Source organism: Choloepus didactylus, chromosome 2 (genome assembly GCF_015220235.1).
Source record: "Choloepus didactylus isolate mChoDid1 chromosome 2, mChoDid1.pri, whole genome shotgun sequence".
Taxonomy (NCBI): domain Eukaryota; kingdom Metazoa; phylum Chordata; class Mammalia; order Pilosa; family Megalonychidae; genus Choloepus; species Choloepus didactylus.
In genome coordinates, this window is record NC_051308.1 from 226,149,257 (window position 1) to 226,168,186 (window position 18,930).

The 18,930-nt window shown below is 42.1% G+C and overlaps 1 long non-coding RNA gene across 2 annotated transcripts in view; it reads right to left on the reverse strand.

Annotated features, from left to right (window-relative positions):
* LOC119527782 overlaps nt 1-15,477 on the reverse strand; it is a 74,958-nt gene extending 59,481 nt beyond the window's left edge. The window contains exons 1-4 of one of the 2 annotated variants that reach the window (XR_005215470.1): nt 15,419-15,477; nt 8,234-8,324; nt 6,731-6,828; nt 5,258-5,327 (exon numbers count right to left, since the gene is read on the reverse strand). This is a non-coding gene — a long non-coding RNA (uncharacterized LOC119527782). Of the gene's footprint in view, nt 1-5,257; nt 5,328-6,730; nt 6,829-8,224; nt 8,325-15,418 lie in introns of both variants that reach the window. The other variant, XR_005215469.1, reaches the window with a different exon arrangement.
* Between the last annotated feature and the right edge of the window lie 3,453 nt (nt 15,478-18,930).

An 18,930-nucleotide genomic window follows, 5' to 3' on the forward strand; every position in this document is an offset into this window, starting at 1 on the left:
AGAGTCATCACCCACAGCTGGGCGGGTTGCATCTCCATGAAAACACTCAAAGAATTACAATCTAAGAAACACTGATAAGTCTGCCCACACAAGATTGCATCAAAGATAATGGCGTTTTGGGGGACATAGTACATTCAAACTGGCATACCACCATTATTATAAAAAGAAACAATAATTAAAAAGAAGTCATTCAAGAGCATGTCACTCATAAAGTTGTAAGTTTCTGCAAAGCTCTCATGGGTTCTTGCATTTGATTTAAAACTTGTGAAACATTGTGCAAATGATCAGAAATACATACGCAGCACTGCACATTAAAGAACATCTCTCTCTGCCTCTGCCGTCAATTTACATCCAATTGGTGGATCAATTTTAAAGACCACAGAAGAAAAATTTCTTTAGATCCATGCTGGGAAAGACATTTCCTTGTTCTCTTCATCCCATATAGTGCTGTAAAGGGTTCTGCAGTGTAGGTCACTCTGTAAAAAGGATCTAACCCAGTCGATGACCCAGTGGACTAGACTCTTTTTTTAAAGCATTTAGGAGCATAATAACACTAGTAAGAAAATAGAGAACAGAGTACACCAAACACCTGTCTATGCAACACCATCATCAGCTAAAACGTCACCAAGAAAAAAAAATTTAACCAATTTAATCAAGAAACCTATTTCTCCCTGGAAAGCCAAAACTTCAAAAAGGGGACTCTGTAACCTATGCTGCTGCTAAGTAATACATTTTTAGACTAAACTGTCCCTGAGGCCTGAGATATTTATAACTCCATAAAAATAGACAACAAAATCTTAACAAAATTTCAAAGGTCCAAACCAAAAAACTGACTCCTTCTAAATTGTGTGGGATGAACTAACAGACTAGCAAATAAATTATTTTAATAAATAGTAACTTTTCTATCAGAGCTCCTCTCTGAAACATCTTTGGATCCTAATTCATTGACTTGTTCTCTAACCAGATGGAAAACTGCTGCATTGATTCTGGTGTTTGGACAATGACTATGTGCCAATTTGGATGAATTATGTCCCCCAAAATGCCATTATCTTTGATGCAATCTTGTGTGGGCAGATGTATTAGTGTTGATTAGATTGTAATTCTTGGATTGTTTCCATGGAGATTTGCCCCACCCAACTGTAGGTGATAACTCTGATTAGATAATTCCCATGGAGGTGTAGCTCCACCCGTTCAGCATGGGCCTTGATTAGTTTACTGGAGCACTGTATAAGCTCAGACAGGAGTGAGCTTGCTACAGCCAAGGACACTTTGAAGAATGCACAGGAGCTGAAAGAGGAGCTGCAGCTTACAGAGACATTTTGGAGATGGCCTTTGAAAGCAGACTTTTGCTGCGGAGAAGTTAAGAGAGGACAAAGGCCCCAAGAGCAACTAAGAGTGACATTTTTGAGGAGCTGCAGCCTAGAGAGGAATGTCCTTGGAGAAAGCCATTTTGAAACCATAACTCTGAACAGTCACCAGCCACGTGCCTTCTCAACTAACAGAGGTTTTCTGGACGCCATTGGCCATCCTCCAGTGAAGGTACCCGATTGTTTATGACTTACCTTGGACACTTCATGGCCTTAAGACTGTAACTTTGTAACCAAATAAACCCCCTTTATAAAAGCCAATCCATTTCTGGTGTTTTGGGAAAAGGCAGCATTAGCAAACCAGAACAGACCACATGTGGTCTTGTTGCTTCTTGCTGCAGAGATTGTTCTCTCTACCTATCTCTATAACTCAGAGGCTCCAACCATATGGTCATGGTTTCCAAAAAGAGTAGGAAGTTATTGGCTGGCCTGGTCTGAGTTTGCCCTAAATATTGTCAAATACAATGGTTTCCTAAGATGTCCCTGTTATTAAGGGCCTTATCCTACTTTTCTCCCTCCCACTCCCGGGGCCTCCCCAAAACTCACCAGGTAACCTTACATAAAATCGCCTGACTTCTGGGGAAGAACATACAATTTGTCCCAGTTTGCTAATGCTGTCATTATGCAAAATACCAGAGATGGATTGGCTTTTATAAAGGGGATTTATTTGGTTACAGAGTTATAGTCTTAAGGCCAGAAAGTGTCTAAAGTAAGGCATCAACACAGGGTATCTTCACTGAAGGATGGCTGATGGGGTCCAAAAACCTCTGTTAGCTGGGAAGGCACATGGCTGGCATCTGTTCCGGAGTTCTGGTTTTAAAATGGCTTCCTCCCAGGAAGTTCCTCTCTAGGCTACAGCTTTTCTCCAAAATGACACTCTCAGTTGCTCTGAGTTCCTTCTGTTTGTCAGCTCGTTTCCATGGCTCCAATGATTTAATTCAGACCCATCCTAAATGGGTGGGTAATACCTCACCTCCATGGAAATTATCCAATCAAAGTCTTGCCCACAGTTGACTGAGTCACATCTCCATGGAAATAATCAATAGGTTCCAAAATCTAATCAACACTAATACAATTGGCCCCACAAGATTGCATCGAAGAACATGGCGTTTGGGGGGACACAATACATTCAAACTGGCACATTCCACCCCTGGACTCCAAAATGACATGATCTTTCCATATACAAAATACATTTATCCCATCGCAATATCACAAAAGCTTAAATCATTTCAGTACCAATAGGTAAGTACAAGATCCCATCAAAATCAGTTACAGGTGTGGTCTGTCCTAAGGCAAAATTCCCTTCTGGCTATGGACCTGTGAAACTTAGAACAAGTTATCTGCTTCTAATATACAAAGGAGGGACAGTCATAGGATAAACATTCTCACTGCCATAAGGAGAAACTGAAAGGAAAACAGGGTTTAAGGTACCAAAACTCCTAAAACCCACAGGGCAAACTCCATTAGATTTCAAAGTCTGAGAGTCATTTACAGAATGATGTTGCATCCTTGGGACTTGAGAGAGCGGCTTTCCCACAATTTTCAAGGGCCTACGCATCAGCTCTTTTCTCTCCAAATGCTGGGCTGAGTGCTCCAACATATCCACACATTGGGGAAACCAACTTTTCAGCCCCACCCTCCTCAAACATCGGGGTGCCACCCGGACTCTGCCTCTCCAGGGCAAAGGCTCTATCCTCTCCGAACAGTGGGGTGGTGGCCAGGCTCTCCCCAATCCCCAGGGAATGTGCTCCACCCTCTCTGAGGCCTGGGGTGGCAACACTCTTCCTGAGCATCAAGGCGGAATGTCTGCCCTTGACCTCCAGGCAAACTCACCCTTTCCACATGTGTGGGCTGCTCCATTCTCCCTGCCAGAGACTTCTTGACTCCAGACCTCCATCTCCATGGTTCTGTCTTTGAAGACATTTTTCCTTCAATTTGTTCCTTGTCTGTCCCCTCCAGTCTAGACCGGCCATGGCTCCAGTTATATAGTTCTCTCAAAAATCTCGTTGCCTTGGCATGATGCATATAGGGGTCAAAGCCATCAGACAATAGAACTTCCCACAAATCCTTTCTGGATAACTCCATCTCCAATCCTGGCTTGTGCTGAAATAGTGGTCAGGTTCCACATTGGGTTAAATCCTCACATGGGGCTGCAATTTCTGGGGTTCCAACCCCTGGAAGCTCAGAGTTTTCCAGGCCATCAACCTCTGGTTTTTTGTACCCAAGAGTTCAGTTCTTAGCTTATCTCTCTCTGCTCGCATTCTACTATAAGCTGCAAGGAGAAGCCAGGCCACACTCTGGATACTTAGTGTTGAAATCTCTTCAGTTAAGTATCCCAGCTCATCCTTTTCAAATTCTGGCTTCTGTCCAACACCAGGACTCAATTTTGCCAAATTCTCTGCCACTTTAAAACAAGTATCACCTTTCTTCCAGTTAGCAAAGACAGACTCATCATTTCTGCTCAAGTCCTCATCAGAAGTATCTTTAGAGTCTGTATTTCCACAAACAGTCTCTTCAAGGTAGTTTACGCCTTTTCTATCAAGCTTTTCACAATTCTTCCAGAATCTTTCCCTTATCCATTTAAAAAGCCGTTCCAACATGTTTGGTATTTGCAAACTCAGCAGCACCCCACTTCTGGTACCAAAATCTGTCCCAGTTTGCTAATGCTGCCGAAATGCAAAATACTGGAGATGGATTGGTGTTTATAAAGATGGTTTATTTGGTTACACAGTTACAGTCTTAAGGCCATAAAGTGTCCAAGGTAAGGCATCAACACAGGGTACCTTCACTGAAGGATGGCCAATGGCATCCTAAAACCTCTGTTACCTGGGAAGGCACATGACTGGTATCTGCTCCAGAGTTCTGGTTTCAAAATGGCTTGCTCCCAGGACATTCCTCTCTAGGCTGCAGCTTCTCTCCAAAATGGCACTCTCAGTTGCTCTGAGTTCCCTCTGTCTGTCAGCTCATTTATATGGCGCCAATGATTTAATTCAGACCCACCCTGAATGGGTGGGGTAACACCTCTATGGAAATTATCCAATCAAAGACTTGCCCACAGTTGACTGAATAATATCTCCATGGAAACACTCAATCAATAGGTTCCAAAATCTAATCAACACTAATATTACTGGCCCCACAAGATTGCATCAAAGAACATGACATTTGGGGGGACATAATACATTCAAACTGGCACACTAGTCTAAAATAATTTCCTTCAACCTCAGTTAACACTTAATCCTGGCTCAGAACTAACAAAAACCTAAATAGAAAACTCGGTCAAGCAAATAATTCAAACAAAAGTATAAACCAACAACCATCCATCCAACCATTCACCCTAAGGGCAGGGGAACAAAGGAAAGAGGTTAGAATTATTAGTAAACTTTAGAAGCTTAGGGGATGGGATCCATGGAACTGAAACTCAGACTTCTAAGGAGGAGGCAATGCTCAGCTGATATCGGTGTCTCTGACAGTGGATGTCATGAGTTTGCACATAGGTAAAATTCATCAAACTGCACGTAAAGGATTCATACAAGCTATGCACCTTGTAATATGTATCCTATCCCTCAATAGAAGAAAGAAAGGATGGAGGGAGGGAGGGAAGAAAGAAAGTAGTAAGGAGGAAAGAAGACAAGCATCTTTCCTTAGGAATCATCCTAAGATATCAAATAGCCTGTAATTATCTGCTGACTGCTCAAAGAAAAGTGTGTGATTAAATCAATGAAACATATTGTATCTTCATAAACCAAGACAATCACATTAGAACCAACTATAAACAAAACTCAAGCTGCTATAACATCCTTTAAAGTTGTACTGGTCAGCTCCACAGACTACACACTGCACTCAGTTTAAAAGCCCTTGTTGGACGCTAAGAAGAAAAATGCTTACGGTACCAAAAAGTTGTTCCATTGGCTTGATGCCTGTGTTTCCTCTTTCTGACAATAAATGGTGCCCTGTATCCTCCTGTGGATAAATAAAACAGGTCCTGATCAAACAGTCATCCAAATATATACATCACTGTTTAAAAAGAAAACAAAATAGTTCTGACATAATGCTTATCCAACTACAGTTCGATAATTATTCTTTAGAACAATAGGGAGGCATGTAGAACTTCAGCTGGCACTCAGCGTCTTAGTGTTAGGGATGATGTGACAAAAAACCTACACACTGGTTGGCTTAAACTGGCTTAAACAATAGAGATTTATTGGCTCACAGTTTGGGAAGCTAGAATATTAAAATCAAGGTATCAGCAGCCATGGCGACTTTGAAATCTGTGGTGTTCTGGTGATGCCTTGGTGGCAATCAATCTCTGCCTCTGTCACACAGCCATCTGTCTCCTTCTGTTTCGTCCTACAGCTTCTGTTTCTACGTCCAAGTTTCCTTTCTTGTAAGGACTCCAGTCATGCCAGATTAAGGCCTATTTCAGTTTGGCCTCATCTTAATGAGATCTTCGAAGATCACATCCACAGAACCAGAGGTTAGGACTGGAACATGTTTTTGCGGGGGGCATGATTCAATCTACCACACTTAGCATTTGGGCAAACATTTTTAAATTAAGCTTCTCTATCTCCACAATAAAATAAAAATATACGAAACTTCCTGACCAAGCTCATGACAAAGGCCAGCTCATTAACTACAAGACATTTTGCAGACAGCTGGTCACCCAGAAATGACCCACCTTTAACCAGAGAAATAGGCCTGATGTTACAAAATCTTGAAACATTCCTCTAATTATTGTGTTAAGTGATGTTAAACCTGAAGTGGTTAGTCTGAATATATAAAATCGTACATTGCCCAGACTATAGACCAAGGTTATTATCTCAGGTTTATTCTGATGATCAACTCGCTCCTGCAAACTTGTTGCAATAAAGCCCACACTTACGATTGCCAAGACAGAAACAACACAAATGTCCAGCGTTTTAGCATGACCTTGGTAAGTTGTGATAGTATCTTATAATATTGCATAAGCACTTAAAACTGAGGAACTAGAAATCTATTTATTGACACAGCCAAAAAACATAAAAAGATGCTCAGCTTCATCAAAAATCAAAGAAATGGACACTTAAACCTAAAGATATAGATCCTGTGGCATTACCTGTAATTTAAAAACAAACATTTAGGAAAAACCTAAATGTATGGAATTTTACACAGCTATTAAAAGAATGAAGTAGATTTAATGTATTGACAAGGAAATGTATCCACTATATTTAAGGAATTATTTTTAGAGTCACAGAGCACAAAGAAGCATTTCCACTCAAATTTCTACTTCCACAGTTTCACAGAACTGAAAACTCCAGATAAAAGAATGTCAACTCTTCCCTCCACCGATAGATGACATTAGAAAGAGTGAATCGTTTTAGACTTACCATTGGGAACCACGATTCTTACTCCATTGTACAGTGCAGTCGTTGTGAGCAAGTAATTTTTCACACATTATTAATCCCATCCTGGCCAATCAGAAGTGCTAATAAGTGTCAAACAATAACAAAAACAACAAAAGTAGGGATTATATTTACTTTGAAAGTAGTGAGAAAATGAGGAATATAATGTTGCATTGTGCATGGAGGGAACTGTCACAGTGCAAACAGGTTTAGAGAACAAAAAATAAAGTATGCAATAGATGAAAAGAACTAGGCCTATTCAATCAGATAAAGCTGCAAGGAAAAAGGAAAAGTGCAACTACTGGAAAGGCTAAATAGTCAGAATCAAATCAGGAATCAATCAAATAATTTGTTTGGAAGTATGTAGTAGAAAAGAGTCAAAGTTTAGGCCCTAATTTAGGTCAGCCCTGATGAATTTAAAGGGGTGAGCACTAGAGCCGAGAGCCCCCAAGCAACCCAGGTAAGCCTAGGTAAACCAAAGTAAGCTCCCTTTGGCTGCCACCCCACCAAGCAACTCCACTACTGAAGGCTGCATCCGTTAGAGAGAATAGACGTTGGGAGGAGGCAGTCTCCCTAAAAGTATTCCAACACCCTGTTGGGTAGAGGAGGAGAGTGGTGTAAGAATGTTTCTGCTTTCACCCTAACTCTTGCAGGGCTTCTGTTTTGCCAACATTTCCCGACAGATACCTGCCCCTGAGGATGGTGAAAGTTTGTCCCAAGACATCTCAGGGGAAATGCAAAGCAGAACCAAAAATATTTTCCTCCAGTTCATCACCCCCAATCTGTCCCCCACTCCACCCACCCATCCCTCCACCTACCCATCCCTCCACCCCAGGCTGCATACTTCCCACCTCCAAAATACCACCACAACCACCACATTTCATTCAAGAAGTCAGTGATGACAGTGATCCCCAGATAAAGGGATTTATGAGTGAACAATCTCCAAGAACTGCCACAATAGCTCAGAGGTTTGATTCTGCAGTTTACATGCACAAATAAGGGCCCACCAACAGATGCAAAGATCCCGGTCTCAACAGGTGACACATGTAACAGAACAGAACGCCAGCTGCCCCCTCTTGCATCTCCCCAGGGGCTCCTGATGGGGGAGGTGGGCTCTGCCATGTTCTCAGCCTGCATCCATCTGCCCCGGGCTGCATATCTTGCTTTTGAACAAAGTTCCCTGTATGCCTTGGTTGTGACCGCTAAAATACTCTTAATACTCTCAAATGCTCAAACCACTCCTGCCCTGAGGCACCAGTCCCACTAGTCACCTTCCCATGCTGTCATCATGACATTGACCTGGGCGCCCAGCCCTCCCCTGATTCGCTGATCATGGGGATGTATACACAACTATGTGATGATACTGTGAGCCAGTGAGTGTATACTTCAGATGGTTTGTACAGTGTGTGAATATATCTCAATAAAACTGCATTTTAAATATACATTTTTGGTTGCAAAAACTGGAGGAAAAGCACCTACCTCACCTACCTCTCTGAGGATTAAATGAGATGAGTATGTCAATCGCCCAGCACGGAATAGACAAGTGGTAAATACAAGTTCCTCTCTACCGTCCTTCCACCTGGACAACAGTGGATAGAAAAGAGTGATGAATGCGACAGAAAAGCCAGCTGCCCTAAAGGGAACTGTTGATCACTTTGTGTTGAGATTTTGGGGACCTGTGACCCCGACCCCCCACCAACCCACACACACACATCCTTCAAAGGTACTCATAATTCCCCTCAGCCTAGTTACCCCATTGTCCTCAAACATCACCCATTATGGCCACTACCTGGCTCGCCCAGCTGGTCTCTCAGCTTCCAGGAGGTGCTCGGGGACTCTCCCATACAGGCAAGCAAGTTACTCCCTGATAAAAGACCCTGTTCTCCTTTCCTGTACCTTGAAATCCCCTCTGTGCCCTTGTAACAAGGCATCAGTAGTTCCAGTCCCTGTGGGCAAAAACCAATTTCATCCAGGGATGCTTCAAACATGCTGTTTCCCAGTTTGGCAGTTTCTCATAAAGTTAAACACGCACTTACCATAAAACCCATTCCATTTCAGGTATTACCCAAGAGAAATGAAAGTATACAACCACACAAAGCCTTATACACACATGTCCATAGCAGCTTTATTTGCAACAGCCAAAAACTGGAAACAACTGCAAACATCCATTAACAGCAGAGAAGATAAACAGACTGTGGTCTCTCCATATAATGGAAGCAGCAATAAAAAGGCATGAACTAGTGAGATAAGCAATCACACAGATGAATCTCAAAAACATTATGCCGAGCAAAAGAAACCAGCCACAGAGCATATGTGCTGGATGAATTTCATTTATATGAAATTCTAGAAAAGGTAAAGCTCATCTGTGGTGATAGGCAGCAGGTCGGTGGTTGCCTGGGATCAGGGGTGGAAGAGCCACAAAGCCACATGAGGAAACTTCAGGGTGCTGGAAAAGTTTTATATAGCAATTGTGGTGGTCATTACCCAGGTTAAACATTGTCAGAATTCATCAAACTTAAAATGGTTGCATTTTATTGTATTCCTCAATAAAGTTGAGCTTTTAAAAAATGTTCTGTTTCAGGAGGGCTCTCAGAAGCACACCCTGTCCCTGAACACACTGAAATATAGCCACTCAAAGGAGTTGACCCAGTACACGAAACAAAGCCACCCCCATCTCTAAAGCAGGGGGGGTGGGGGGAGGGGCACCAAGCACACACTCCCCACTAGTCTTTCTCTCCCAGGGTTTAGTTTGTACAAATTCAGGGGCTGAGAGAATGAGTAGTTCAGCCTCCTGTGGGCTGAGAGCAGGCCCCAGCTATTTGACAGTAACATCCTTGACAAAGTTACTATCTGGAAAGAATGAGGAGATCTCCATGGCAACCTGTCCCAGGCCCAGCGCTGGCAGGGCTCCAAGGCACACAAATAAAGCCAGTGGAATGTGGTGCTGGGCCCAGGGCAGGGTGAGTGATTAAAAAGTTGCCAGGTTTCCATGGAAACCAACAATGTGTGGCCTTGGCCCCTGGAAGGTGTTGGTAGGGATACTTGGGTCCCGCAGGATCAGCCCACGGAAATAAAACACATTCATAGAAAACACACAAAGAAGAAAGATTTAAAATCAATCATCTAAGCTTCCAACTTAGGAAAACTAGAGAAAGAAGAGCAATATAAACCTAAAGCAAGCAGAAGAAAAGGAATAACAAAAAGTAGAGCAGAAGTCAGTGAGTTTGAAAACAGGAAAACAATAATAAAAATCAACAAAAACAAAAGCCACTTCTTTGAAAAGATCAATAATATGATCTGCAAGCCAGGTTACCCAAGAAAGAAAGAAAGACACAATTACTAATATTGGAAGCAAAAGAGGGAGCATCTCTCTATTGATTCCATGGATGTTAAAAGGATAATAAGGATAATAAAGGAACATTATGAATAAATCTATGCCCACAAATTTGATAACTTAGATGAAATGGATCAACTCCTTGAAAGACATATCTGTTAAAACTCACACAGGGAGAAACAGATAATCTGAATAGGCCCATATCTATTAAAGAAATTGAATCAATATTTAATAACCTTCCAAAACAGAAAGCACCAGACCACACTGATGAATTCTCCCAAACATTTAAGGAAGAAATGAAACCAATTCTCTATGATCTCTTCCAGAAAACAGAAGGCAGAAAGAACACTTCCCAACTCCCTCAATGAGGCCAGCATAGCCTGACATCAAAACCAGATAAAGACAGTACAAGAAAGGAAACAGCAGGCCAATATATCTCATAAAACCACACACACACACTTCCTGCTTGGAGGACAGCTGCACTGTTTATTGACAAAAGAGACCTGTGGATCACTTAGTCTGTGGTGATATATTGGAGTTCGGAAATAGACTACTACTAACCTAAGCACAAGTGGGGAATACTGAACAATTCTTTTTGATTCAGTGTATGAGTTATAATTTATTTTGTAGTGTTTGAAGTTCGTCTATGCCTTCCTTCCCTTTCCATATTGTTTTCTGCATTGCCTAAGAGACCCAGAAAGCAAATTTGCTTTGCAAAGTGGATTTCTGTTCCTTTATACAATATGCTTTTAACAATATTGGTTTGCTTTTGTCTCTGCTAACACTTGGGATTGCCACCTGTCTGTGATGTTTTTGTTGCTGCTGTTGTTTTTGAAATTTACAAAAGAGCATTGGTGGCTTGACAACTTGGGTATTTTCTTAACACTGACATCAAATATAATTATTGTGCTAGATACTATAACGTTTGTGAAATTGGCAGTAGAATATCACTGAAAGTTACTGACCCATGAGTTAGATTAACCATTTAATAAATCTAAATGGTTTGATTTGCAGTTTTACCATGTTTAGTGTTCAATGTTCAATATCTGCTTCTTGTATTACAGTATACAACCTGTGTATAATAAAAGCCATCACGTCTTTGTGGCTATCCATATCATACAGTAAGTTACAGGAATAATTAAATTGGAATGTACCATCATTAAAAAAAAAAAAAAGAGACCTGCGGAAATGAGCACTGGCTTTACAGCCAGACAAACCATGATTCCAGCGACTGCTCCATCACTTACTAGCAACCTCAGGCAAGTCTGGATGAGTTATCGACATGGCCCACTCCCTCGCCTCCTCCTTGTCGTTGCTCGGAGGTCACCTTCTCATAAGCCCTACTCTGATCATCTTAAGTCAAATTGCAACGTCCCCTCCCCCCTGCCCAGCCCTCCTCCACTTTCTTTTTCTCCAGGGCACTTAGCACCACCTGGCACACTAGATTTTTACTTACTTACCTTGTTTTTATCTTGTTAATGTCAGCTGCATGAGGGAGGGACTTGTGTCTGTTTTGTTCGTGCTCTATCTCCAGGTGCACATAGCAGGTGCATGATCTACATCGTTGAATGAATGCAAGGACTTCTCTGAACTTCACTTTTCTATCCACAAAATGAAGGTAATTCTAACCTTGTAGGGTTAATGTGTGTGTTAAATGAGACGCGGGGCGGGGTAGTAAGTGGTGATGCAGGAGTCGAACCCAGAGCTGATCAAGCCCCGAAGCCTGGGTTCTTTCCATTGTCCCACCCCATCGCCTTTGAAAAATGCATTTGGTAAAAGGCCTTGTCTGCCAAGCTAGGGAGTTTGTATGTATTCTGTAGGCGATTCTAAAAATAAAAAAGCAACTGAGTATTAGATCTTTTGGTGTATTAAGTGTTTTGGGGGAGGAAGCGGGAATTCTTTCTGCCTGAGAAGTGATGACAGTTGAACTGGGCCTGCTACAAGCTTCAGTGACTTGTATTTGTTTCATTAACTCATCTTTGTAGAGCTCATCACTGTGAGAAACAAGCACTATTCCTAAAAAGGAATAAACATTCACCCAATTGTGGAGAAGAAACGAATTTATTCACGGTCTTGCAAGAACAGGCACCCAACCAAAATGTGGGGGTTGGCGCGCAGAACAATAGACCCAGCAGTATTTATTCCCTACACCTAACTGCAAGTCCCTCCCCTGTTTCTCCATTGGCTGGATACTTCAGAGGTTATATTCTATTCCACAAGCCTAACTAGCCCGCCCAAATTTGAAACATGCAGCCAGCCCAAATTGGAAACATTTGAAAAAAAGTGCAAAGTTGGAAGGTTTGAAACAAGTCTCCACCCCTCTTTCCTTTGTTCTTGAGCTGCAGAGCCAGTCTGAGCTAGTTTGGTAACAACTTATGAAGCTGTTTAAGGAAACTCTACCCCGAGTCTCCACCTTGCAAGGACAGTAGATAGTGGGCAGATAAGCAGGGGGACTGACTGTGGATAGTGGGCGGATAAGCAGGGGGACTGACTGTGGATTACAGTTTGTCTTTTTAACCTTCTACCAATTTCTTAACTGCCCCACCCTGTGTGAAAGCTAAACTTAATCTAATTCTCACAATCACTGGCTTTTGTTTTCCAATGCATGACAATGAACAGCTCTTTCTATTCATATGAGTTTTCCATCTTGTCATATTTTCAGCAGGTCCATCCTTTGGGCTCTTTTATTTTTATTTCTAACCATTTGCATCATTTCATTGCCAGATTTTAGCATCTTCTGGCAACAGCCACTTTCTGAGGGGCTGGAGCTTTGAGCGCTACAAACCTTGAAGAACACAGACAGAATGCAGTTTCTTCAGATTAGAACCTGGGAAGTCTGGTCATCTTTCTGTCTTAATTAAGGGGCTATACTCAGTGATGTGCTGGAGCCAGCTTAAACTGCCTCTTACATTCAGTGGTATCCCCCTGGCACCTTGAAATAAGCCATGATGAAAGTATTTGTTCCACAGAAACCAACAAGGGCTACATATCCGGCTTTTTGTCTGTTTTTAGAGAGCAGGTTGTCAAACATTTGCCAGCATTCAACTGGCTATACCAGATCCCTTAAAGCCCTTTGTTAACAGACAGAATCCTGGATTAGAAATCAGAAAACTTGAGTAGTAGCCTGGTTTCATTAACTAACTCACGATAAACCTTAGACAAGTTATTTCACCTTGTTTTCTTATCTGCTAAACATAAGAGATAGACTAGATTCAAAATGCCCTCGAGGATTTTATAGACTAGGGAGACTGCTAGACATGCAAAGACGCGTCATGTTAAATGGGATCCATATTCGGATGGGGTAAGAACCAGGATTTACAGGAGCGTACGGCAGGGTCACTGACACAGCGAGGGAGGGTGGTGGGTGGTTGCTCAGGAGAAGGGGCATCTCATGGGAATTAAAGTTTAGAGAATTAGAAGAATTTGGAGGAGCAAAAGAGGGAGGTGAAAATACTCAAAGATTAGTAACTTCCGGAAACCATAATCACCCTAGGATGGAGGAGCAAAACTGTTACTACTGCCATTAAAAGCAGGCTTGTCTGCAGATGCACCAATGTCCTGACAACAGAATGTCGAGAGAAAGGGTTTACTGGTATTGACTAGCAAGAGTACCAGAAGGAAAAACCTCATATCAGCTCCCAGAACGAAACGGAGCCTGGGGTTTTATACTGTCTGGAGAAGGCGGACCTAAGGCAGTGGCTAAGGACAGGGTGAGATGACGTGGGCTAATCCAATTCGGGTTAAAGGGCGTGGTTAAACTGAACACGTTCTGTTGCAAATCATGCTTGGTCTTAAAATGGAGGCTTAGCATACTCAATGGCTAGAACTGGTCAGAGCCAGCCTTAGCAGGTGCTGCAAAGAAAAAGGAAACAATAACTTTTCTTGCAAAGCAGCAAGCTTCTTCTGAATAAACATGAAGAAGTGGGCGCGCAAACATAAGAAATGGTAATTTTTTTCAAACCAGCAGGGGAGGGGCTACTTCAGTAGAAAAGAGGTTGGTAAGTGGCAGTATCATTACCCCAAAGCCCAGAGGCGCAGTGTCGCTAAGGCTCCTGGGGGCTGTTGGAGGCCAGTTGCCTGAGCAGGAACCCAGGAGCCTACACTTGCAGGTCACTGCTCCCTGCCCCTGTAGCCACCACCCAGATCCACCCAGATCCATTGCTGCTACTGTCACCAGAGCCAAAACCATCACCATCCCCAGTGCTGTCACCTCTGCTGCATTGCAGCCACCACTGCCAAAGATGTCACCAGAAACCAGAAGTAGGAAAGGAGTCAATTCTCTCCTCCCTCCATCTTCCACTATCCCACCATTGGTTTTCACTGGCAGAAGCTAAGCAGAAACCAGCCAGCAAGGGAGTCTGGAAAATACAGTTTGTGTCTCTCTGATACATAGCAAAGCACAGAAGGGCAGGTGAGGACTGAAAGCAATAGACAAATGACTAGCAGAGTCTACCCCTTTGGTTGCTCAGCATCCAATCTTATTCTTCCATCCATATTTAACTTTCAAACAAGAACACTGTAAAATCTGTGCTTTCCTCCCAAAGAATACACAATAATCCTTTGCACAAAGACCCACTCTTTCCTCAAAAAGTGAGATATAAATGCATCTCTTCATTCATCTCTCTCAGTTCAATCACAATCCTTTCTATAAGCCAGTGACTAAAATGAAGTTAATTATCAACACTGCTTTCATCTTATAATGTTCTTATTCATAAACCTTTCACAGGTCTCCATTGTCTTCAGAGTTAATCCAAAACCCCATAGCTTTGGGATCAAGGACCTACTTAAACTAGGCTAAACCTCCTTTCATAACTTCTCACTACTCCAGTTAGATTGATCCATATTTCATTTCCCAAATACCCCCTGTATATTTCTCCCTCTAGCCTTTGAGCTTGTAATTTTCCCCACCCAAAATGCAGTCCCCACCTCTTCTTCTTTTCCACCTCCTCTGCTGCAAACCAAGGCCTTTTTCCAAGGCATAGTCAGGTTTAGTTCCTCCACTCAGCCTCTCCTAAAGGTGCCAGTCTTCAGGGCTCTTTCCATTCTCTGAACTCCTCTAGTCTATACCACCGACAGAGACCAACTAACCTGTCCTGAGTTTGATTCTTCCTGGCTTCCCCACAGCTCCTAATGGTATTTTGCCTCCCACATTTCCACTTACTGACTGAAACTTGGCTATATAGGATAGGGAAAATGAATTGGCAGTGCAGAGTTGGCCACTAATTCGAAGCCAAGACATCTACTGTTCAATATTGGCTTCCTACAACCTCCCATGGTCCCCACTAAGGATCTCCCCCATTTGATTCTGAATTAAAATTTGAAGCAGTTTGTCAACTCACCATAGGACACGACAAAGGTGCATTCAGCTGGCCTCCAGAAATGCTGTTCTCAGATTACTACCAAGCTAGCAGCCTGGGTGAGGGTAGTAACAAACCACTTAGCTTACCAGTTAATATCGAGCCAAAGACAGAAACAAACAAAATGCTTTCGAGGGGTGTAGCTCAACAGAAATTGTTCACCCTGAGAAAACTTACAAGACCCTGAAGTGCACAGCCCCAGAACTAAACAAATTTCTGCTTGGCCATCCTGAGTTTGTTCCCGAAAAAGGTTAGAAGAAGCAAAGTAGCCACAAGCCTTCCTTGTCTATGAAGGTTTTAAGATATGGTATGGAATACTAACTCCTACAAATAAAGAAAAATGTTCATATAACACAAAGGGCAATTATCAAAGAGCCTAGAGGCATAGTTTTTGTCCCAGTTTTGTTCTGGATGAAATATGTCCCTTTCCCTTTCCCTTTCTAGATCTCAGTTTCCTCATCTGGAATATGGGGGATGGGGGTGGGGGAGGGTCAAACTAGATAATCTCCAAGGATCCTTCCAACCATAAAATCCCAAAACATCTTTAATTGCTTTCTGCTCTCCTTGTTACAAAATACCCAGTTTTTCATTGAAGACTATTAACTAGCTATTATCCCCAGGATCACCACACAAAACTATCCAAGCTGTGCACTGAACAAATCCACAGGCACCATTCACATTATAGTATGTGTAAACTATACCCCTAATGTTGGGTGGTTTACAACCTGGACATCCATACATAGCAGCCCTGACTAGTCTCCTCAATTTCTGTAAAATATCTAAGGTTTAATTTTTTTTTATTTTCTTAATATGCATTGTTTCCTGAACTTGGGTCCCTAAAAGCAGAGATGGAGTTATGTTCATGTCTGGTACTAAGCAAAATACTCTTACTGATGAACTCTTAATTGTCTGCCCTCATGGACATGAAAAAGGATATTAGCACTCTATTTATTGATCACCTATGTGTAAAGCTAGACACTTTACACATATTACTACATTTCATATTATCCTTATCTTTGGGTGAGAACATTGAGGTTCAGGGAAACTAAGTAAACCGCCCAAGAGTTCATAGCCATATCTAGAAAGTGGCAGCAACAAGGATTAAAACCTACCTCTGACTCCAAAGCCCATCCTCTTTCCACTCCACTATCCATTACAGCACCTTCTACATGCCCCATAATACCCCTGCAAGCTAAGCACATAAATCAGTAAACAAGTGCAAGTAATTAGAACATTCAGTTAACTGGAAAAGGCAGTAAAATCGCATACACACACCAGAATTGAAAGTCAGCACTCGCCAGTTTCCGCCCTGATGTTGTCACTGACCAGGTAAGTGATTACATCTCTGTGGGCCTCATTGTCCATGTCTGTCAAATGGAGGTGACATACCAGGACCATTTAAAGATATTTAAGTACCAGCAATTCCTATAGCAATGAGCACTTAGTTATTTGCGTTCTCTGACTTTTAAAGTTTATTAGGCTTTACTGCCCCAACTAAACTCTTGTGCCACTCTTGTGACTACCTCAGTCACCAGGAAGAGACCCCTGTGGTCCCTGCTTCTTTGTGGCTCCAGCTCTCCGGGCTGAGTATGGAGAAGGTCATGTGAATGGTGAAGCCTGGCTCACAGGTGCACACCTCAACTGTGTGGGAGCCTGGGAAACATGTGCTGACTCTACAGCGTCTGTAGTATGAGGCAGACTTGGCCCCTCACTGGGGAATTCCCCAAACAGGGCATGGGTTTAGTTGGGCAGCTTTCAACCTGGGGCTCCTGAGGAAATCCTTTATTCTCTCTGCCAGTTTGAATATATTGTGTCCCCCAAATGCCATTATCTTTGATGTAATCTTGCGTGGGCAGATGTTATCAGTGTCGATTAGATTGTAATTCTTTGAGTGTTTCTTTGGAATGTGCCCCACCCAGCTGTGGGTGATGACTCTGCTTGGATAATTTCCATGGAGGTGTTGCTCTGCCCATTCAGGGTGGGTCTAACTTGATCAGTGGAGCCATATAAATGAACTGACGGGCAGAGGGAACTCAGTGCAGCTGTGAGTGACGTTTTGAAGAGGCGCAAGCTTGCTAGAGAGGAACATCCTGGGAGAAAGCCATTCTGAAACCAGAACTTTGGAGCAGACGCCAGCCACGTGCCTTCCCAGCCAACAGAGGTTTTCCGGACGCCATTGGCCATCCTCCACTGAAGGTACCCAATTACTGATGTGTTACCTTGGACACTTTATGGCCTTAAGACTGTAACTGTGTAGCAAAATAAACCCCCTTTTTATAAAAGCCAATCCATCTCTGGTGTTTTGCATTCCGCAGCATTAACAAACTAGAACATCCTCTCTTAGCCTCAGCTCCTCAACTGAAAATAAGAATAATAACACCTACTTCACTGAGTGAAAGTCCAGGAGGGAAAGGCAAACTTAGGTAATTTCGTCTTTCTGTCTGGTGGGGTGTTGCAGAGGATACTGGTCCCCAATGGGAGGGACTGAGACGGCCGTACAGAGAATGACCAAAGCCAAGAATGTTTTGATCATCAAGGGAAGGATCTACACTGAAACACCCATTAGAAGGGGGAATGGAACAGTAACCTTCCTTTCCATCAGATTATCACCAAAGAGGTAGAGTCAGACTTAGATGAAGGAAAAGGAGAAAGACAAACATCTAAAGTGGAACACTCTCTAAACACAGAGACCAAAGAGAGAAAATTCAAGACCTCAGACAATCCTAAGACAGAGATCATCTTGCCCTAAATCAGGATTGAGAACAGTTTAAACTTCTCACCATGGGCTCCATGTCACCTAATTCTCCCACATACCTCCAAGCTGTGTGCTAACCGTGTCAGATGGTTGCAAGTTGATAACCAGCAGTGAAACTGAACAATTAAGCCCCTGCATCTTTGCTTTTCATACCTACGGTCTCTTCATATGGGAAAAAAAAAATCTAATTTGATTTTTTTTCCATAACTGTATGCCTCCTCCCAGTGTTCCAGACATGAGAATAAACAATTGATTATGGAATTGGGTCCCAAAGAAAATGTGAATAAATTTGTTTACTGGTATTTTCGAGCTATACAAAAGTTAGAGCTTAAAAAAATATATAAAATATGACCACATAAAGTGAAAAAATTGCATATATAAAAACATCCTGCCTAACTCTAAAACTTTACTACATATTTACACTTGTATCTACTTATAACTATACATTTTACTAAAAAATCATTGAATTGTACACTTACACTGGGTCTATTTTATCAGATGTAAATTATACCTTGATAAAGTTGTTTTAAAAAAAACCCCACACAAAATTTGAAATCAAACTACAAACTAGCAGAATATATTTGCCACAAAATAATAGGAATAAGGTTATCCTTACCTATAAAGAACACTTCAAATTCTTGAGAAAAACACTGACATCCCAATGGGAAAATGTTCAAAAGAAGAAGTAGAAATGGTTAATAAGCATGAGAGAAATCTTCAACCTCACTAGCAATCAAAC